Genomic DNA, 23,992 nt, shown 5'->3' with positions numbered 1-23,992 from the left:
TGCTGTCTATCAAAACTGGGACTGAGCTTTGGCAAATGGATATCATGTGTTTTTCAATAACTGAATAACGTTACCCTAGGGCAAATAAACGAGAGTGCTTTACTCAGAAAACTACTAAACCGTATTTAAAAAGTGACAGTAATAGGAACAAATCTTGCAGAAGATGGAAACGAATATGAAAATTTAAATGTCTAATCTTTGTCACTTTCTTTCACCTAAGACTTTTATCAAATTAATGCTTTATTAACGCTACCTTACAAAATAATTTGCTTTATGACAAGAAAAAATCTGATGTGTACACCACATGACTTCCTTGTACGGAATATTAAATTATACGCATTTTTTCTTGCATTTCATTTAAACTTATTGGATTGAATTAAATCTACTTCGCCGACAGCGCATAAACCACAATAGAATAAATGCATTCTATAAAATTAACTCTATTTGTTTACCATAGCGACACTCTGGCGCTAGGTTCACTTAACAGTATTATATTTCGTTCATATTATAAATCAGAATGCACAAAATTTATATCATTTAAAGAATTATCTAATCGTTGCCACATGTTCTATTCAAATACTATAATAAAGCTAGAACAATGTATAAAAGAAATTAAGCAAACAAAACAAAAAAGAAACAGTTTTTCACAGACGATTGAGTATTTCTCATTCAATTAATTCAGTTCTCATTTCGCGACAAGGCAAAAATACATAAAAACTCAAAACAAATATCTGTATTAAAAATTACCAGTAAATCTTAAACACTTATTTCCTCGAAAAAATTCCAGAAAGGATTAAGCATGATCTAATTCGCAATAATAAATGAAGGCGTTATCTTAGCTTCGCAACAGCAAAGATAACGCCTTCAGATAACGCCTTCTCTAGATTGGCAACAAATCCACTATTCTGCTGTTTCAAATGTAAACAAGCAACGGCCGCCATCAAAAAAATTATTAGGTTTAGCGGCACTTAAACAACTTTAAAATTGTTGATAATTCTAAAAATATTGCATACAGATTTACTAAAGGCATAAAAAACCTTAACCGGAAGATAAGAACAACATTATTCAATCATTTTTAAAGCAAAAAATGTACAATTTACAAACATATAAGAGTAAAGAAACTGAGATCACTGAGCCGTGTAACAGAGCAGATATATATATAAATATAGTTATATACGTTTGGTGCGGCCGATTGCAACCAAAATACGAGGTGCACATCTACATGTTATAGCAGTCCTATGTAGAAAATTTCAACATTTTGAGGCTACTCGTTTTTGAGTTATGCGAGATACGTACATACGTTCGTACAGACGCCACGAAAAATTCTCTTTAGAATTCATTTTAAAGCAATTTTGATAATTTTTTTGGAGGAAAAGAGTCTTTTATTCTGTCCGGATATCACGCAAAAACATTGTTAAATTGCATTCGATAGCGGTCAAAATGGATATTTTCGTTGAAATATGCTGCCTGAAACTTTTCGCGATTACAATAATTCCTTTTTACTTCGTATAAGGAAGTAAAATAGAAGGAACTATGTACCTGTAATAATAATAAAAAAAAACAGACGAATTTATAGAAGATGGCGATATTGCAAACCTTACACAGCGTTTGAAGCAACAGCACAAACTAGAAACAACCAATCAGAAAATTCTTCGAAACCAGTCTGATTGCCAATTATCACTAGGTAGAATCAACTTGATATTTTTCAAAGAAAAATACAGGGTTAATAATTAAATTAAACCTTTGTGAATCTGTACCTTTCCGTGACCTTGATGAGTGCAAATCGTCACTCGATGCGGTATTGCAGCTCAAGAAGTGAAACAATGCTTATATAAATAAAACTTAAAAAAAGGACCTAAGAGGCACTTTCTGACAGAAGAAACCCCGTAAAGTTCATTCTAGTACTACGTTGTAATGATCCTAAATATAGTAGGGCGTTGATTCACTTTTCTTTATTCCTGATTGAACAATAAATAATAGATTCTACATTTTCAAAAATTTTGAATCAGAACTAAATCTTTTGAAATTGACCAGAGTAATGTTAAATTGCTTTAATTTTATTAATAAATGATTCCTCCAGATTTTAAAATTTTATCTCAGAATGGATGTTTAATCTATTTTAATTACTATGCTTTCTTAGCACTACGACTCTTTATGAAAAAGCTGTAAACTGAATTCTCATATACTTTTATTTATTTGATTTACAAAAAATTATGCTTATTTAAATTTCAGTTCAAGTTAAAGGATCAGCGGTTCTGCCCTTCAAAAATTAAAAGAGAATAAAGCTATAAAACTGAAACGGGCTTTGAAAGATTCTAATTTATAATAAATTTAACATGAGGATGTCTACTTTAAAAATAAAAACAATTCAACCATAGTGTGCTGCTATTCCAATACTTCGAACGACAAACTAATACATTCTCTAATCACCAAAATAAAATATTCTGCAGACACGCTTTGCTTCTAATCGTTTAAATGCAACAAAACATTATAATGTATTTCTCCCGCCTTTTTAGCATGCCTTCGTAGTGTAGTGGTCTGCACGCTGGATGCGTATTCCAGGGGTCCGTGGTTCGATTTCCGGCGAGAGCGTTGCTCATTTTTCAAGTCTCCTACTTCCAAATAACTTAATGTCTCTACAACATATAGACATATATTTATGCATGGTGCTAAAGAAGCCTGCTGCAATAACCTTGAGCCCGGGTTCGAATCCCACCGAAGGCATGAATATTTTAAGTTTATTGTGTTTTTGCAGCATTTAAAGTTATATTGAACCAAAAGTCCTCTCGAAAAATTGCTGAAAAGGAACTAGATGTGGAAGGTCTTCGGACAGTTTAGTAGACAGTTCTCCTTTAAAAGTGGGATTAAGTTGAGAAAAATTCGTAGTGGTCACACGTAAAGTGCTTAAGGCATTGGCCTAGCAACTGGCGTTATTATCTCCACTAAGTCTTGGAATAACCTTTACCCTAACTACCACTTAACCGTGATAAATTCACGGATCTAATCGACAGATCTTCTCAAATCTGGAGAATTAGAAATAAATACAAGAGAAAAGAATAGGAAAAAGAGGTAAGTTATGAGATAAGAAAGGTATGTATGCATCCCTTAACTATATATATATCTAACATCGACTTCAAGAGATTCTTAATGATAACATTTCTAAACGCTTGTAATATTTCTAATGCCAATTGAGACTCAGTACAGAATAACGGATTGTGTTCACTCTAACAGAAAATTTTTAATATATATTTTTACACTTAAACTGTATTTGTTTATCTATAGTTCTATTTATTTAGTATTCATTTTTAGAATTTTGTTAAAAGAAAATTTAAATACTGGTTATGTCGTCAACAGATGTTAGTGACAGGAAGTTTACTAATTTCTTCCTTCGTAATGTAACTTAACTTACTGCATAATTATTTTTTAACTATCAAATTGTATTTTGTACAACGAAGGTTACAAATTCTCTAACATTTGAGTTTCGATATAGATTTTTAAGGAATGAAAATTGTATTTTATTTATAGAAGAGAAAAATTATCAGTCAAATTTATAGGGAATTGTAGAAAATTTGTTGCCAACTGAAGGGTCAAAAGGGATACCTTTAAGATTATTAAGACTGTTTTTGATAGCAATACCTTTTGTTACCACAAGATAAAAGTTTAGGGAAAAGCTTTATCAATAACAAAAGGGGAAATGTTTTGTGAATTTCAATAACTCTTTAAGTAATTGAGTTCCTTAATTACTTTAAAAGTACTGAAGAACAAACATCAAGTCTTAGTTTATTTTGGGAACGATGAAGAACAAACATCAAGTTTATGAAAAGGAAGAATGAAAAAAGGTCATTTTTCGTTTAGGCTAAGCTAAAATGAGTCGAACGAGGAGGAGGATTTAATATGCGTTAAATCTTCATCTGTAACGGTGCTATAAATTTTCAAGTAGTTGATTCCTCTGACTATTTTATTGTGTTGCAGGATTGACTAATATTCTTTACGAGACAATTTATTTACATCAAACGAGATTTGTGGCTCTGAGCAGTTATTTATCATCGACAGAAAAACATAAAATCGTGATAAATTCTAATAAACAGTCCACTGGATTCTCTAAATCACTGCAGGAGTTTTTAAGCTGTGGAAATATCCTAGGCAAGTTTAATTTTATTTTCAGAGCTTTGATATTTAAGGAGCAAAGTGAGCATTTACTTAATTTAGGATTTTCTATAACTTCAACGTCAAACGGCCATTTTGCGCCCATTTTATGATGAGCTGCAGTAATTAAAAATAGCACGCAAGTTGCATAAATCAAACTTGAATCTGTTGTCTGGGAGTACTTTTGAATGAAAAAAATCCATTAACAATACATATTAAGTTACTTTTTGATACAAATAAAAATCATAAGTTTACACGAATTTCTAACTTCACGGAAAACCTCAAGTTTATAATTAATTTATGAATAAAAATTTGATTTTCGTCAATATATGGGCCTCTTATTACATTTATTTCCAGTAAAATTCCATAAATTACCATGATCTCATTATGATTTGTAAAAAGAAGCACAAGAAATTTTATTCATAAAATGATCATAATTTTTATTGTTTATCGTAATTGATAGAAACGAGGCACATATTCCAAAAGTTAAAAAATAAGAGAAAAAAGTTCCAGCACACTTTTTAAATCTCACATATGCATATGAATCTTTTTTACATACATGGTTGTAATTGTTAAATATATATTTAAGGAATCTTAATTCGTTTATTCCACACAGTAGTACATAATACGCAACATTACATCTAATAGACAAATATTACATCTAAAACTAATTCAGTATACTCATAACAAATTTTTGACATTTTACAACCATAGATTATATTATTAGATGTGTAAATCGGAAGGTGCCATAACAAACTTTTCAAAGCATCAGTAAAAGTAAATGTTTAAGATAAGAATAAGGAAATCCATGCAGAGCTTTAAGGTAGTTAGTAAGATGATACTAGTATGTACTAGTTTTGCTATATTTTATACTAACAGCTAAGCCCAATAAAATAAACTGCTGTATTATTTCTAGCTTCTTGCATCAATTTGTTGCAGGAACGTTTTTAAAAAGAATGAAAGAGAAATGTGAAATTGTCGGGCAGCGGTTATTTGTTGAAATTACGTCATGTTGACTCAGTGACTGTTGATCGCCCGCGCTAGCTTAACGGTATCAAAAGTTAAACTTAATGCAACGGTATTTAATTTACATTAGGATAGTAAAATTTGGCATGTAAATATTGCATGTGATTTCTGATTGTAAATAGTTTGCTGGACTGGAAAAGTGCATATGTATCTGTTTCGGCTCATAACTTTTAAGTTATTGTAATAAATTACTGCCATTCGAATTTTGGGTTAGTGTTATTTTTATTCAATTAAATGAAGAAACCCGTTCAGCCCAAATAAAAGTTCCACTGAGCTAGTTTCGGAAGCTAGCGCTTGTAGCCCAATAAATTTTTATCATATTCAAAATCTTGTAAGGTATATTTTAATTTTATAACAGTTATTTTAAGTTTATGCCTCTTTCCTCTCTCTCCTAGCTTCAGCTTACAACTCCCTACCAGAATGAGGTTTTAGAATCACGTTAAATGCAAATGAGAAGTAGAGTAGTATTTAAGTCAAGTTCCACTGACTTCGCCAGAGAGAGTTAGGACTCCTGAATAGCGCGCGTTTGTCTTTGGACTACGTCTCTCTAAGCCGTTACTACGCTCGGCCGTATTACGTGCCTTTTGATAGCTTCTCTGGCTAATTTAATATTACGGGCCAACTAGTTTAGAATAGTGTTAGCTTCGGCTAAATCTCTTTAGTTAGTCATTATTTAGTTCTTATTTCTAACATTTTGAGTTTAAGCCCAAGTGAAGGCTTTGCTGTACTCTCTGAGAAAGGGGCCGACTGTTGAATCTTTATTTGAAGTAAATAAAGGGAAATTAACCCTTCTTGAGTTTACGTTTCTGTTCTTGCACTTAAGCTATTATTCGCTTAGTAGTTCACTTGATTCCTCTACACTTAGTTTAATAGAATAAAGGTGAGGAACTCTACAAGCTTAAACTATAAAATCACCCAAACTTTCGATATTATAGCATCTTTTATTTTTCTGCCCAAGTAAATTATTTCTCTTTAATATTATCATTGATTTACCTTTTGCGCAGCAGAAGATTAAGCAACAGAAAAGGAATGCATTAAATATTCAACGATATCTGTATAAAATTAAGGCAGTTAGGTAATTAACAGTATATATGAATTCTTAAAATCTGTACAACATTTTTTGCGTAAAATAATTGATTGTTAAGAGCAAATTTCAGTTCCTTTCTATAGAATATGAGTTATTGAGGACATTAGCCTTCAGCGCCTTATATTTTCATTAATCATACTGATGTATTTAGTAATGAACTATTTTTATCCTTTCCCAATAATATTTCAAGCACACATCTAAGTCCACTATTACCATGTGAAAAACGCAGACTCATAAAGGGAGCATATAATGCTAAAATATTACTATAGTTAATCTGTAGAGACATTATGTATTTTTTAAGCAGGCAAGATGAAAAAATAACAACGCCTTCGCCGGGAATGCAGATCACCATACCACGAAGGCACGCTAGGAAAGCGGGAAAAATATCTTATAAATCTTTTTCTCTCTTTTTTCTTTTATATATGAATGCATTTTCTTTTTCTTTGGGCATATATGTATATATATGTATTCATAAGATGCTGCATATATTATTATTACGCCCATGTTTTCATAAAAGTTGGCCGGGGAAAAAACAGGAAAAAATTATATATATAACTACTGCTAATATGTTTATTGTGTTGCGGTTCGTATAACTGAAAAGAGTTACTCAGATTTTTAATACCTCTCTATATAGAGAGGCATTAAAAACATTCATCAACCTTCATTAGTTTCTTTCTTAACTACTAGCAAACTAATGAATACAAGATTCGAGGAATAAATAACTTTTGCGGGCATCTGACCCAAGCTGCCGACTGAAAAAAGTAACCTAGCTACTCAATGAAATACAGTAAACTCCGGTTTAACCAGAACCAGGGTAACACTAGGGACGATGTCCACGTTTAATACAACAGAAGTTAAAAAAACGAACAGAGGAAAGAGGAATAACCCATATTATATTTAACAAAAAAGTACTTTCAATAAATCTGCAAATCTGAACATTTTAATTTGGGGAATAAGTTAATTTTTTGTTATGCATATAAAATCAGAATTCGAAACAAGAAGAATACACTGAAAAACAGAAAGAACGATGTTTTTTGTTGATATTACTCTTGTATTTCGAAAGCACTTAATGGATAACAGGAGAATAACGGCTGTAAAATTAAATTTATTTTTAAGATTTAAAAATTGATGGATAAAATTTGAAAGATGGTTTACAATATTTATGCATTCCAGAGACTGGGTACAGTTAATTAACATATTGTTGTGGATAAAAAATCTTTCCTAAATACTATGAAATAATCTGCTATCATTGCTGTCACTCCACACATTTTCTGCTCTTTTTTGCCCCTTTATACTGAAATTTTGCTTTATTCTTCTCTGGGATAGTAATTTGCCCATCATTCCGTAATAAGGTCCGGTTAGTCGAGAGCTGACTGTACTAAGAAACTTTCTAGCTAACTAAAGTTCTGCACATTTATCTCCAGTCTCATAGCAGCTTTGCACATAAGAAAGAAATGCATCTCAAATCTATTTCGTTAGAGTATAAAATCTGGTGTATTGCGCAACTGTTGCTCAGAATTTGACAAAAAATAATATCAGTCAGCCTCATTAAGGAAGGAATAAAAGGAGACGCCTTTTTGCTCCGCGGTTGACGCAGTGCGTTAGAGTTTTGATAGTCTAAAAAGGTGTGGCTCTTTCACTTACATCCAGCCCACATTACTTTGACAGCTTCAAACCTGCTGAAAGAGGGAAACTAGTCAGGGCCTCCCATTCTATTCCTTCTTCCCTAGACAGCTCCTGAAAATTACGTATCTTTATAAAGATACGTAAATTTCGGGACCTTCTTCACAGTTAGTAGATACTGAAAATGCTTAGAATCCTTCCCCAAATAGAGTGTTAAATTATTCTTCTTTGGACTCACCTGTTGTGACTTATATCACTTGTCTGGCAGTGATATCAAATCAAGCCCAGAAAAACCATCGGGGTAAGAACAGCAAGATAGCGCTTGTCGTTGACAAGAGCCTTGAGCACCATACAGATGACAATAAGACTTCGTTCAATTCTGCCCCCAATTTTGATGCAGAGCATGCCAGAGGGATGGGTCCGAGGGTCAGACACCCCTCTTTCCCTACCACCAGCCTATCGAGAGGACTTTCGTCTGTCAGCATACTCAGAATGCCCCCCCCATGTCGCACAGACATTATGCATTTACATACATTTATGTCTTCTCCCGGATAGGCTCTCCTAACCACTACATCGTCTGGGCGACTTGGAATAACCTAAACTGCTTTATTTACATTTGATTGAATGGAGTCATACTCGGAAAACAAATCTACATCATATCATTTTATTTAAAGACAGCAACAGAAAACATATTATTTAATGAATTTAAATGTCTAGCTTTTCAATCCACATGGTACCAAACAAACCTCAGATTTTTGATTTACAGAATGCCTAAAGGAGATAAATGGGATCCGAGGGTCATGAAATATGGTTTGATGATCATTACTCTAGAGAAGTGGTGTTCAAACGTTATGGCAGTGGAACCCCATAAAAATGCAAACGACCCCAATCAGAGTGTTGTCCCTTAGCTATATACCATCATTTCAGATTTTTTAGGATTTTTATCCACCTTGCAACCCCAGTATACATTTTTGCATCCATAGTTTGAATTATTCTGCTCAAGAGCAAGGATTCCCACGGATTCGGTACTGATCTTCTAAGGATCGATGAAATTTTAAAGGGCTTATTGATGATCAGGTGGTCGATAGGGAATCCATACCCGAATGTGCACCGACAATTCATCAAGATAATCAGGATCCCATTGACTACAAAAACTTATTAATATTGTAAAGTTTATACTTAATTGTTTATTGATATAAAGCTATATCATGTATTAAAAAAGAAATCATATAAAATAAATACAAGGAAAAATAAAAAAAAATTATTTAATATATTTTTTAATAAATAAATTATTTAGGCTAATATGCAGTATAAAAATGGAAAGCGTAAGAAAACACAACAAGAAGAACAAATGGGAAGAAACAAAACTTTCTCAGAAATCAATTGTTAAACATACAAGCTACTTGCAACACTTAAGAGTCTAGAGTCTGCTTCCAAGACAAAATTTGCATATGCCAACATGTCTGATAGAATTGCTAAACTACGATACATCTAATCTTGATATTATGATGCAAGAAGATGTGATTGCTTTTAAGGAGGATATTCAAGCACAAGTCTTATTTGAAACGCATGTGTATACTAGAGTTTGGGATTTAAAAATCGTTTCAGAGATAAATCCCAAAACAAAGTTATTACCGAATAGCATTTTTAAATTTCCTTCTTCTTAATCGAGTAGAAGCAGGCAAGTGAATATTTTATTGGGGAGAAAGAGAAACTGGATATTTTTAACGAAGCAATTTAACAATTAAATTAAGCAATTTTTTTACCAAGTATTAAAATATTTGCATCAATATATCAAGCACAGCAATCACATAAATTGAGATCGAACTTTTTTGCAATTAGAATCTGTGATTTTTGTATCTGAATACTTTTATTTGTAAAATATATACCTGTAATTATAAATTTGAATTTGTAAAATTCAAAAAAATAATACGGAAATTAATAAAACATAAATATAATAAGGCATTTTTTCAATACTTTTGTTCATATTCTTAGTCTAATTGTTAATGATAATGTTGTATGCTGTATATCATAGAGAAAAATGTAAGGGGAGTTGATGAAGAAAACCATTACTTTAAAAGGGGTCGATGCAAGAAAAAGTTTGGGAGTCCTTGCTCTAGAGATTCGGTAAGCTTTGCGAATGAATGTTACGATTAGCCACTCATCATTAACATTACCTTTCGTCTCTTCCATTTACTAGTATCAGCGTGAAAACATCTTTGGAAATACCTTATTGTTTTCCCACCTATGTTAATTTTACATGTCCAAATAAACTTACTTTTTAGTGGTATAGAATTACTTGGGCATCATATCTGTAGCATGCAGTTCAAAACAAAGGAAATTCGAACAGCCTATGTCAATGTTCAGTGTACGTCTAATTTTAATTCTTTTTGTCATTTAATATTTGCATAAAATTCCACATCTTAAATCTGCAATATTTTTCAATTAATTACTTTTCATGAATCTTCTTAAAGTACTTAATACAGAAGGTATTTTCTCTCTCCTTTCCGCATGCCTTCGTGGTGTAATTTGAAGCATACTCAGCGCATATTCGAGAGCTCCAGGCTTCATGTCCCGGTGAAGGCACTGCACATTTTTCACGTATCCAGTTTCAAAAATAACCCAATGACAGTGGTGCTCGAAAAGAAAAGGTGGTGGACGGTAATCCATAACTATCAGGATTTAGCGATTGGATATCTCCCCGGTCGTCTTTTAAACCAGGAAGTATATAAGGCATTTTCTCTCTCCTATCCGCATGCCTTCGTGGTGTAATTGGAATCATACTCGGCTCGGCGCGTATTCGAGAGTTCCAGGATTCGAGTCCCGACGAGGCACGGCAATTTTTTCATGTGCTCTGCTTTTTTTTTTTTTTTTTTTTAAAGAAAAAAAAAAACTTGATTTAATTTGTTTCTTCAAGGTATCACAATTCCAAGAAGTTTCTTTTTACCTTTCTGCATATTTTGGATGCCTGACTGCGTATTACGGATTTTATACTGAAAGCGATGCAATAATGCCAGTTTTTTCGATAAACATTCATTCAAGTTTCTTAACTTCTAGACATATTGATTTAAAATTCTAGTTTCTTGCAGTTCTTTTCTGGGCAGTCTGACTTACGTTTTATTGCATATAAAAGATACAAATGTATGTTTATGTTATATGTAATGCAATTATAATATGTTCTGTATTTATAGAAATGTATGTAGTTATCTGTTTCTAACTAAGCTGCAGTTCCATTTATTAAGTTTTAACTAGGCTTGCTGTCACAATATTTTTTCCTAAAATATTTCTGAATTCTAATAGGTCGATATCTTAGCAAGAAAACAGAATATCATTTTTTAATAGAACTTTAAAACTTAACAAGTGAAAAATACTTCTAACTTTTTTTTCGTGAGTATTAGAATCTTAATTTAATTTCTTTGATTGGATATCATTTCTGGATCATTCACCTCGAAGCGGAAATTACGAAAAGGAGAATTCACCTCGATGAAATGTACACGAGGTAAAAAAGAAAAAAAAATGCATTGATTGGGCAGATGCAGCTGAAAAAATGAAATGAAGTACTTCTTGCAGAGAAACGTATCGAAGTCCGTGACATGATTTCTTGACAGTCTGATTGTTCCTTGTTATTGCATCGTAACACAGCGGATTTTCATGTCACTCATAATAAAAAGACATTGTTTCAGATAGATAATGAGCGAAATATTCCCAGATGTCTTCAATTAATTAAGGTACTCAGAAGGAAAAAAACGTATTGTGCACGTAACGATAGAATTTCATTTTTAACGCATTGTTCCTCAAATTTGAAGGTAAGAAAAGAAAAATAATGCATCATCTTTCATTTGCTGTCATTGGGTTGACAGGAAAGAAAAAGTATACACTCTAAATATTAATGTCTCCAAAGGAAGTTTAAGAAATTAAGCATTAAGCTAAGCCACTCCAAAATGAAAATTTGTATATGGTAATTTTGAAGTTATTGAAATAAAAAAATACTGTGTGTGCTGTAAACAAAATTTATGCAAATTAGTATTATCATCTAGAGCTTAGTATTATCACTTTGTTCAATTAAATAGTAAGTGAACCAATTCAGAATATTAATCATTTTTACTGTAAACATTTATTTATGAAAAATGGCTTAGAATTTACGTTAAAATAACTGTAACATAGCGTACTAAATCATTCATCTACATATTATATCCTGAGGAAACATTTAACGTGCTTATGGTCATGCAAATAACTCAGATGACATGTAGGGACATAATTAGTTGTATAAAGAAAAATCACAAAAAACAAACAGTCACATTATGCCTTTATGATGTTGTATGCAGTCATTAGAATTTTTGAAGCAGGAGACGTGGAAAAATGGGAAGTGCCCTTGTCGGAACTCAAACCTGGACCTCTCGAATACGCGCCGAGTTTGCTACCGTTACATCACGAAAGCATGCTGGTAGGAGGGAGAAAATATCTTATATACTTCCCCTTTTAAAGGGGGACTGAGGATTATGGGACCGAATAGTCAAATAGTAGTGATGAATTGTTGTCCACCACCTTTTAACGTGGGCGCCACTGTAGAGTCATTACAATTTTTTCGATGACAGAAAACTGAAAAATGTGCAATGCCTTCGCTAGGACTTGAACCTGGACCTCTCAAATAAGTGCCGAGTGTGCTACCGTTACACCACGAAAGCATGCTTAGAGAATAGAGAAAATAACCTTATAGTTTTGGGTCATAAAGTCTTCATTGACAAGGGGGACCAGGTAGTCTTCCAATCAAACCTTATAGTTTATTTATACTGCAAAGTCATTTCTAGTAATTAATATTTTTTGTTCAAAATGAGTGGAAGATTTATTGAAGCATTAAATAAAATCTTGTTCATGTTTCAAGATCACATGGAGCCACTGTAGGACGCTTCACTGAATCAGTACCATCGCGAGACAATACATGTATCACCATATGATAAAGTCGTGGTGTCCCGTGCGCTTATTCCTGTACTGTACTATCTAGATGCTTATGCTAATGGCTAGTTTGCTAACTGAGTACTCACTAGACTTATTTTAAAGCAATTGTAGCTTAATTATCTACTAGTATAGACCACAGAAAAAATATATCTATATCCAATACATCTTCAATTATGTAACGAAGGTAAAGGCGTAACGGTATTTCTTCGAGGGAAAAAAATCGCAAGAAAATAACATGCACGTAACTTACAGAATATATTGCAAAAGATGACAGTTGGAAATGGGTGTTAGTCATGCATGATATTGAAACGTGTTCAAAAATGGTGCGTTAATAATTCAGCAAGTCATGTGTGAAGGCAAAATAAATCGAAATCTGAAAATCTGGGAATTTGATGAACAGTAATTATAACCCTGAGTGAAATATGTTGATATGTACCATCCACGTTCAATGAATGAAAATATTTTTATGAGCTCGTGAGCATTAAGGAGTCTTAAAAAAATTCTGATTGTCATTATTATAAGTTAAGGCCACTAAGTACCCTTTCCATATTTTTTTAACATTCTCAAATTTTTAGTGAAAATTGTGATTGTATTATATTTTAACAAGAAATCACAAACGGAATATGAAAAAAATACGTAGGTTGGGGCAAAAGTCATGGCAACTAATTTTTTTCTTGAAGATACCAGTCCGGTTGGAAAATGTGACATATACAGACGAAAGGACAAGGTCTTAACAACATGTGTGGACAATGAATAGCACTAAAATATCATAACACACGAATTTATTACGGTAGTATTCAAGGCAATATAGCCTTCACCTGCAAAAAAATAACACAATATACATAAAGTTGACATGACAAATCTGAGCCTAAAGACCTTCAATGCAGTCCCCTGCTACTGTCACCACATGCTGCCAACGATGTGGGAGGCGCTGAATACCATCAGCCTCAGCATTTGCCGCCCCATGTGTGTGAATCGAGTCATCTGTTGGCGCACAGCATTAGCAATGTCCTCTCGTGTTGTAAACCGCCTACCACATATTGGTTCCTTAATCTTGGGAATGAGATCAAAGTCACAGGGCGAAAGGTCAGGAGAGTACAGTGGGTGCTCCAATTCTTCCCATCCCCAACGTCGGAGTAGCTGCAACACTCTGCTTTATGTGGTCTTGCATTGTCGTGCAGAATTATTGCTCTGTCCACAAGATCCGGACGTTTATCCCGAACGCCACATCGTACCTGTTGCACCAGGAAGTCCCTGTAGTACTGTGCGGTCACTGTTCTGCATTAGGAACAAACTGGCAAACAATGACACCCCTGACGTCATACGCGACGATCACCATCAATTTGACTGGGGAAGGATTCTGACGCTAGCTCATTACGCAAAATCCTGTGGACGGTTCGTTTCTCGATGCCACTTGCTCTCTCTAACTCCAGCAATGTCCATAATCTGTCTTCATCCATGAGGTGCTCGATGACGGCGCGTGCCAAGTCGATCGGCGCATTCACCGGTCGTCCCGAAGGTTGCTCATCACTGGTTGACACACGTCCTTGCTGAAATTTTCCTACCCACCGTGCCACGATATGGTAGGGCATTATTCCCAAGGGCTTCTACTAATTCACTGTGACATTCCATCGCATTTCTCCCTCGTAGAACGGCTATTTTGATGTAAGCGCGCTGCTCAACACGGGTTACTTCCATCTCGCACGGTACTCACCAAATGTGCTCGCTACTACAGGTTCAGAGCCCTCGCTACTACAGAGCCAGCTATCCCAGAGGCATTATGTTGGATGGCCGCACAGCCCTGCATGTTTCAACAAAGACCCCCTGGCTGCTATGAGGTACAGAAAAGAGATCTTACAGCTCTATATTCGACTTTTCAAAAAAGAGGGGCAGTTGATCTTGAGTTCCTATGACGGGACGACAACGTTTGTCCACATAGGGCTCAGGTAGTCGTCAATTACCTGGAAAATGAGGATATTCTCTCTGCTTGGACTGGACAGCCAGATCACTTGACCTCAACCTTACTGAGCATGTCTGAGACACTGTTGGGAGGGCAATTTCATATCGCCATTACCCTCCAAGAAGAAAACTGCCTTGGTGCAAGAGTCGGATCAACTGCCACAAAGACTCCTCATCTCCCTCCTGTCCAGTATGCAGTCGCTGCTTGACCTGTGTGGTTGTGAGAGGGAACCATACCCCATATCAGACTCATTTTCAATTTGATATGACAACGTGTATTTTGGGCATCTCTGAGCTATGAGTTTTACTGATAATCGTGCGTGCATAAAATGATTCTGAATAGTACATTTTTTTTCTCTCTGTCATAAATTTAATACCAAATTTCATTAAAATCTCTCCATTAGCTTTTTAGATGTTCGCCATAATGGGCAAAATCTATTAATTTTGCCCACGAGTGTATTTACCACTGCAGATTTAATGCATTTAAAATTTGACTTTGCTAATTATTGTGAGGAAAAATATCTTTTAGTACTTTTATCCTTTAGTTAACATCTTCCTTCATGCAGACTGACTGACATAGAATCTTCCTTCATGCAGACTGACTGACATAGAATCTTCCTTCATGCAGACTTAAAAATTAGATTTTATTGTAATTATTATTATTATTATTTGCTTATCCAGAATCTGCTACTGGCTTAAAATCTCTGTGCTGCTCTAATGCTGCTGTAATGTCTAATATATTTTGGTTCTCCACAACAGTTATGTTAATTTAGGGGAAGTAATTTTCACTACAGTTTATTTTTTATCAAAGTATTTATTGACAAATATTGCACACATTCCGCTTTTATATAATTTTTATTTTTCAAATTTTATTACATATTGAATATTTCATAAAGCGTATAGTAAACTAATTATGTAAAAAGTGGCGGATTTATGAAGTGAGATTCCACGTTATCTGACTTTTTAGTTTCCCTTCGTTTTAAAACAGGGTTTTTTTTTTTAATTAATTAAGGATTTGCTGCTCTTTGGTAGGCAGATCCCCTCGAATTTGCAAATTGCGTGACCTCATAAATCTGGCACTGATTTTATACTAAATTTATTTTACTTAGTAAGTTACTTTACAATACTTTTATACTAAATATATCGTACTTACTAGATACATCTTACTCGGTATTTAAAATTAACAAAACGCAGATATAATTCAAGCGCTTTTTTAGTTTCTCAACCTGTGATTTCTCCTGGAATGAAAAAAGTTGTTCTAAATCCAACACGAGAAAAACTTGTGTAGTTTTCAAATAAAAAGTGTTTTGAGTATTGGTTAATAGCAAATTTTGCTTGCCTTTGATACTTGATTGTACGTTTCAGTGTATTCAAGAATTTCTAAAGTTCTTCATAGCAGGTCATTACTTGCGAGTTCTCAAGAAATAATCAATACTAATCAAAGCAACAATTACTTTTTAGTGTACAAAACATTTGCTCTTTAGTGCTTTTTCCTGTTGGCCTTCCTGAATATGCAAGAATCGAAAAGTAAGAATCATATATATTTTCTCCCTCCTTTCCGCATGCCTTCGTGGTGTAACTGGAAGTAAGCTTGACGCGTATTTGTGACGTCCGGAGTCCGAATCCCGGGAAGGGGACTGCACATTTTTCACATTTTCGTGCATCCATATAACCTAATGACTCTATAGTGGCGCCCGAACTGAAAAAGGTGCTGAACGATAAACTGTCACTAGCAGGATTTGGCGATTGGGTCCGCTTATTATTATCCTGGTAGCTCTTTAAAAGGGGAAGTGTGTGACGCATTTTCTCCGTCCTTTCCGCGTGGCTTCGTGGTGTAAGTGGAAGCACGTTCGACGCGTTTTAGTGAGGTCCGGAGTTAAAGTCCCGGAGAAAGGCCGGAGGAGTTAAAGTCCCTGATTTCTTCAGCTTCCTGATACCGAAAAATTCTAAAAAAACTCTACAAGTGAGGCTCGAACTAAAAGGTGGTGGGAAATAATTCGCTACCACCAGGATCTAGAGGCCCCCAGTCGTCCTTTAAAAGGAGGAGTGTATAAGGTATTTTCTCCCTCCTTTCTATATTCCTTCCTTCGTGGTGTAGCTGGAAACACATTCGACGCGTACTCGGGAGGTCCGGATTTCGAATCTCGGCCAGGGCATTGTGAATTTCTTATATTTCCTGATTACAAAAGACCTAATGATTCTACAATCAAAAACGCTTATTTTAAAAATTATACTTTAAATGAACTACGATTATCAAGTCATTTTACGCCTCCAATAACCGAAACACTTTTTTAAAAGACAATGCAGATTCAAGATTCAAAAGCTCGTTAGAAATAAATAAATTCAACTAAATGCGTTGGGAACAAAGCGAACTGTTGAGCAAATGAAAAAATGCTAAGTTTTTCAAATGATTTTCTAGATGGAATTCCTAAATTGGATGTTAAACTGCATAAAATAGGTTACGTTTAGTGATGAAGATTAACTTTATGTCTACGATGATCTAATATTTCATCTCTAAGCTTCACCATAATTATAAATGTCGAGTGCTATCAAATAATATCTATGACGATGAACATGCTATGAGATACCAGTCTGAACTTGGAAAATGAGGTAACGTTTTACCACCAGCTAAAAAATAAAAGTGAATGAGAACAATCGTTTGCATTAGGCAAGAAGGAAAAAAATTGAGTGTTCGGAACATTCAATCAGCTATCTCTCACAAAGTCTTTCAAACCGGCTCTTTATCTTTTATTCGGGGTTTAGAAGAAAGAGGGATATAATCTCGAAACAAATTGCTTGTAACGCTCATCCCAGACAGGAAATGAACCATTAACAGGTTTTAGGGGTGATTAACCAACCGTTTCATGCAGGATTTAATGATAACAAATGTCTCAAACACCGGTCGCATAAGAGAAGAGGTACTCAAGACTTCCCATGTAGAATTTTTGAGAAGTCAGAAATTTGAACTCATATTATTAAAATTTCTTCATTTATTGTTTAATTGAAAAAAAAAAAAAAAAAGAAGAGCTAATCTGAGCTTTTAAGCTGGTAATTACCGAGTTGTATTAGAGAAACTCTGCTTCTTTATTAAGGGTCTTAAAAAAAAAAGAGTTTTGATGCAACTTTTAATTGTCTTATTATAAGCTTAGAGTAACTTTTCTTTTTGTTTTAAATTAAAAAGGCCCTTGGGAAAAAAAATCTCCCCCTCCTTTTTTTTTTTTTTTTTTTTTTAATTCTCAAAATTATATTTAAAACTTCAGAATATCGACTACTGAATTTTCATCCTTTACTTTGAAAGAGAAACATTAAAACTAAATAACGAAATGGGAAATATTTGAAAGAAATAAAACTGGGAAACCAAAAACTGCTCAAAATCTTCTCTAGTTTTAACGCCCGCATTTTGAATTTTCTTATTTCAACAAAGTAAATGCGAGAAATTTCTTTGAAAATGTCTTTCATGGTGCATTTCTACAGTAAAATCTGTACGTGATAGTTTTAATATTTCAGAAAGATTGCTTCCTCGGAAGTAACAATCATGTGTGTGTCGTGTTTGCCTTCAGAGAAAGACAACTGGCTGATAGGCATGTCTTTGTTTTCCCCCTGCGTTATGTAACTACGCGTCAGTTTTTTTTTTCCCTGAAGATCTCTACAAAGGCATCTTTCCTCTCAGGCAGATAGCCCCAGCTTGCTTTCCCAGAATCAATTAAACAAAGAAAGAACAAATGTATGTTACACATGAGGACCATACAAATCTCACACAGAGTTCACTGGAAAACAAACCCGGAAAATACCACTTTGGAAATAATAAATTTGGGAATCTTAACCACTCAGCCACTGGGGAGTCATAATATTGAACTTCAGGTTAATTTTGTCCGCTGAGCCTCTATTAAAAATTTAAAATAATTTCTAATTTTAAACAATCTGCATTTGTTTACGTTAAGCCCAAAATTCTTCAATAGCTAGTAAGTCACAGTAACAGTGTTGTAGATATTTAAGTTAATAATATGTATATAACTTAAAAGGTATTTTCTCTCTCCTTTCCCCATGTCTTCGTGGTGTAATTGGGAGCATACTTCACACCCGCATTCGAGAGGTCTTGGGTTCGAGTCCCAGCGAGGGCACTGCACATTTTTCACCTCTTCTGCTTCACACACACACACACACACACACACACAAAAAAAAAAAAAAAAAAAAAAAACAATGACTTTATAAGGTATTTTTTACACTTTCCTAGCGTGCCTTCTTGGTGTAACGGTAGCACGCTGGGCCGGTATTCCAGAGGTCCGTGGTTCGATTCCCGGCGAAGGCGGTTGCATATTTTTCATCTTTTCTGCTTCCAATTAACCTAATGACTCTATAACTCTACAAACTATTATTTCAGAACTTCTTTCTGTTATCAAATGACAAGATTAATTTCTGGCTTTCCGAAATATAAAAGTAAACTTGATTTCATGGATTTCTGCAGACGAGTGTACGAGAAGTATGAGATCAAGGAGTATAGAGAAAATGGAATCCAGTCGAGCACAGTTGTTTCATGAGACATACTTAAATCTCTTGTGAAGCAATTTTATAGTACTGAATTTGAAATCAATGCTTTACAAGGCAAAATACGAAAACTAAGTTTGGCTTGATTTTAAAATTCTTCCTCAATTTGCCTTAAATACGAAGTGAAAATTTCAGCATGCTTTAAAGATAAAAAAAATATTAACACTTTTCATTTTATCGATTAAGTTGTCCAAAAGCAGAAGTTATATTATCTCCAAATATTAACATATAAAAAAAATTATAGTTACTTTAACGTTTTCTCTGCTCTGAATTTGCTATTTCGAAGTCTTTATTTCAGTTCAAAGTTTTCACGTAATCTAAATTTATTTCCTGACTGTTTCAACTGTAGCAGTTCTAAGCCCTTAGACCTTCAGTTTTATCGTCGATGCTTAGCTCTTCAACCTTGGGTTTTAAAATAATAGAAGACGCATAACTCCATGTCAGGTCATTTCGGGAATGATATGCACGATAGTAATGAAAATAAAAATTCCATTATCATTATATATTACTCTTCTATTTGTTCCAAACATAAACCTAAAAATCCGAGAAAAAAAGAATATGTTTTAAAAATGAGTTCAAATTACTATGTTATATCTTCGTCTAGTTATTAAAGGAGAAGGTTTAGATTAGAGTTATTAATTACTGCAGTTAATTAATCTGCTGCGCTACCTGCTAGAGGTGAAGCTGCCTTCCTGGAGAAACTTCTGAAGATATTCTGCAAAAGAGCCCATATCCCCCTTTTAATTGGGGAAAACCAGAAGAACCTCATGCAGTTAGCTTGTTCTATCACAAAGAAATAACTAGGACGAACACTAATTTTCATAAACTATCACTTAAAAATTTGAACTAAAATTTCAAAAACTCATTTTGGATTAATATATTTATGCATTTTTCCCATATCAGAACAGATATCAGAATATTTTTACTGTATTTTGCATAGGTAATTATGTGATACATAACTGTACATACTGCATAGCATGTGCATAGTATAACATGCATATAGGCTTTTATGTGCATCATAATTAAATATTGTATTTCCGTATAGTGAATTTTATTTACTTTAAGTTCTTATTTAGTATATTTAGGGAAAGCATGTATCAGGCATTTACGGAGTTTAATGACCTATCTAGCGCAGTTAATAGCGAACATCTATGTATATTTATTTAAGCAAGCTGAAACTGTGCTCCCATAGCGCAATATTTCTGTGTAGTATACTCATAGTATAAGATCTTGTCTTCTTAGCTATCGTGCAAAGTGTCTAGAACACAAAGTTCAACCTGGCGACTTCTCACACAGTCGTGAAGATTAACACAAAACGGAAAGGGTGTAAAAAGCCCTTTTTATTTATCACAGCTCTCTAACAGAAAGGCATGGACTTCGTGGTTACAATAACACATACTATTTGCAATGAGAGCTCAAGATAATTTAACAAGAAATGCAAAAGCTAAGAGGTAGTGGTAGACTACACAATTTAATTTAATCGAACATGCTTACTCAGCAACCTACACCGGCAACAGACTAACTAAACGGCTAAAATGTGTAACCGCAACTAAGATTAACAGATGGAGGACAAAATATCATAGGAAAGGTGGTAGACAACTACACTAGCGAAATCAGGCTCTGTCTAACCTTCTCGTTTTACCTGTTTAAATACTTTCGTTCACCTACTTAGTTTGCATCCTGGCGAAGAAGTGCGGGAGAATTCAGAAATGATATCAAAATTAAAATAACTGGTTACTGAACTAACGGAAATCCATCATAACCCAGGTCTGTTAAATGACTCAGATGCACTAAGCCCTTGTAGGGCCATGTAATTTCGAAGTAGTTTGCAATTAACTTCCGAGGCAGCCTTTTGCGGCTCCATGGAGTTAATGCCTCTAGATAAGCAGAGGGCGCAGAACAAATACCTGTTTACATCTGCTTGCCACCAGCAGTTCCTGTCCTCCATCATTTGTCACTAGTCACTTGTATCAGAATAAACTATTTTAAACTTTCTTTCGTGTATTCGAACAAGCTCTGTATGAAACTATTAGCTGCATTTGTTATATCATGTGGATACTCACTTTTCTGCTATGTTAGTCCAAGGATTGGTTTTCAGCTTAAGGTATTTCTCCCGTCTTCTTGTCATGTCTTCGTGGTGTGGTGGTCTGCACGCTGGATGCGTATTCCAAAGGTCCGTGGTTCGATTCCCGACGAAGGCGTTGCTAATTTTTCATCTTTCCTGCTTCCAAAAAATGCCTAATCTCTCTACAATCTATACTACTTGGGTCAGTTTTTCTATGCCTTATGTCGCGTTTCTGCTATGTTAGCCCAAGGATTTGTTTTCAACTATAATATTTGGGTCAGTTTTTCTATGCTTTATGTCGCTGATATTGGATTTTAAACCAGTAGACAATATCATTGCTGCAGTCCCGTAAGAAAATTCATATCGAGGGAACTATTTGTAGAAGGCACTGGACCTTCTAATCTGATCTAGAAGTTTGAAAATTTTGAGGCACGAATTGTGAAGCAATATTAAAGTGTATATTGCCTTGCATGGAAATAACTATTGCTGTAACTTTCTGTAATCTTCTTACTATAGAATCCCTCTCTCTTTTCCTACGATGCAGAAAAGGGGATTTTTATGCAGATCAGGCGTGTTCAGAGGAACTTTTCGCGAGCTTTTGTTGAAGAAGTTCTTATGCCTTTACTTTCTTCACAGAGATTACGAATTATGCAGTTAATACAGAAAGTGAACCTTTTTCCTGTTCTATAAATGAAATCTTTGTTATAGGAACAGAACTTAATTTGATGTCGGTGTTGAATTTGCTGTAGAACTTCTGAATTCTTATTACAGAAACTCAGATTTAACGGTCTTCTTGGATTTCTAAAGCTAAGTGTATTTGAAAAGCCTGGAAAATGGACAGGAAACTTTCAGAAAATTATGGTAGTTTCAAAATTAAAGTAGGAGTTAAATTCCATTGAAATTGGAATGAAGGTCCTTGAAGACGTTGGCCAGAGTTGACGGTATGATAGTTAACGACTACATACACGTGTTGGGCCAAGGCAAGTTACTTGTGATTGTAGGGTCTTAGCGGAATGGGGGAGAGACGTTTAACATCTGTCGACTGAAAATCTTCTCGAGAGGTTAATGGTAGAGAAAGAAGGTTGAGATATTTTTCTCTGCCGTTAACCTCTCGAGATTTCTTTCTCTGTGATACTGGCATTCAAATCTGAGATTAAGTTGAGGCAAAGAACCCCTCAGGGGTTTTACCTTACCTAAATTAGATAATACATTCCTTTGAGCTATTAATTCGAAAAAAAATGAATAGCAACTACCAGAAAAGGAAACATTTTTGTACACGTTAAATTCTAATTAAGTACAAAAAGATATGACACTTAATTTTTCGGGGAAAGTTAACTGTCGGGTTAAACGCTACGCCTATGGTGAAAAAAATTTACTTATGTTATCCTGACTTCTTTCATTTATCTAGGAATAAATTAATATGTAGCTTAGAAGTATTACTGTAGTCTTGCAAAATATAATTATTATTTCTGTGAAAGAGAATTTTCCGATAACTTTGGGATGCCACAACAGAATTTCAACTTTAGAGTACCTTGTTGAAGACCTGTAGTTTACTGAGAGTTCGATCCCCTTTTTGTTTCTTACACATTGCCTGCTTAACAATTTAGAGGATTGAACGTTGACTCATCACTAAGCGAACGCGGTACAAAATTATTAGATCTAAGTCTGCCCAGCCTGCTAATAAATTCCTTCCTTGATATTTTATCTTGTGGTATAGTCTCCCCCAGTAAACTCTTTAAAAACATAAAATTGGGAAAAACATAATCTAAAAGTTAAATAAAATAGTTTTTAGATGGAAATTTGAATCATTATTATTTAACATGGGAAAAACTGCATAAAAATATCGAAAAGAAAATAAATTTTGGGCGAAATTTTGAAGCTCTTTATTAGATTTTTTTAAAAAATACCACCTATGTTCCGATTTTTGAAGAATAAAGGCAGAAAACAAGAAAAATGAGAAAAGCTATAATAGCACTCTATTTATAGCTAAACATATTCTTTTCAGTTCACAATTCATTAAATCTCTAGAGCGATATCATTATTTGTGTATAAATATCGTTATTAGCTTATGAGACAGACAACATATGAGATAGATAAATGCTTTTTCTTTGTCTGTCTCATAAGATATGTTCCGGAATCCCTGCTGCTATCTTCATTATCTAGGTATCCCACAGAGTACCATTAAGGGCGCAAAAGACAGTATTTACCCAATAAATAATCCCAAATGCAAGAATAGGTATGGTTTTCGGAGACGACAGTTTTGAGTGACTAATGTTTTTTTCGATTTTTATTTGTATTATATAGCCCATAATTAATTCACTGGTATAATATAGTTAATTAACTATTCAAAACATCTGGTTGCTAATGTTATGCTTTAAAATAATCTTCATAAACAGCCAATAGTTTTCGAAGAATTCTTAATAACTAATATAATTTAAAGCGAAAAAAAAAAGAACTGCAAAATTTATTAGGAATTTAATAGGCAGATAATCTTGAGTAAAAAGTGAAATACTTGATGTAAGATAAATGACAGAACATAGATATCTGATTTTCAGTATCCTAACAAAAAGAAATGTACTTTATTA

The sequence above is a fragment of the Stegodyphus dumicola genome, chromosome X2, assembly GCF_044657685.1.
Source record: "Stegodyphus dumicola isolate Sdum_Otavi_A_Nest chromosome X2, ASM4465768v1".
Taxonomy (NCBI): Eukaryota; Metazoa; Arthropoda; class Arachnida; order Araneae; family Eresidae; genus Stegodyphus; species Stegodyphus dumicola.
Note: the sequence above shows the minus strand (reverse complement) of the source record.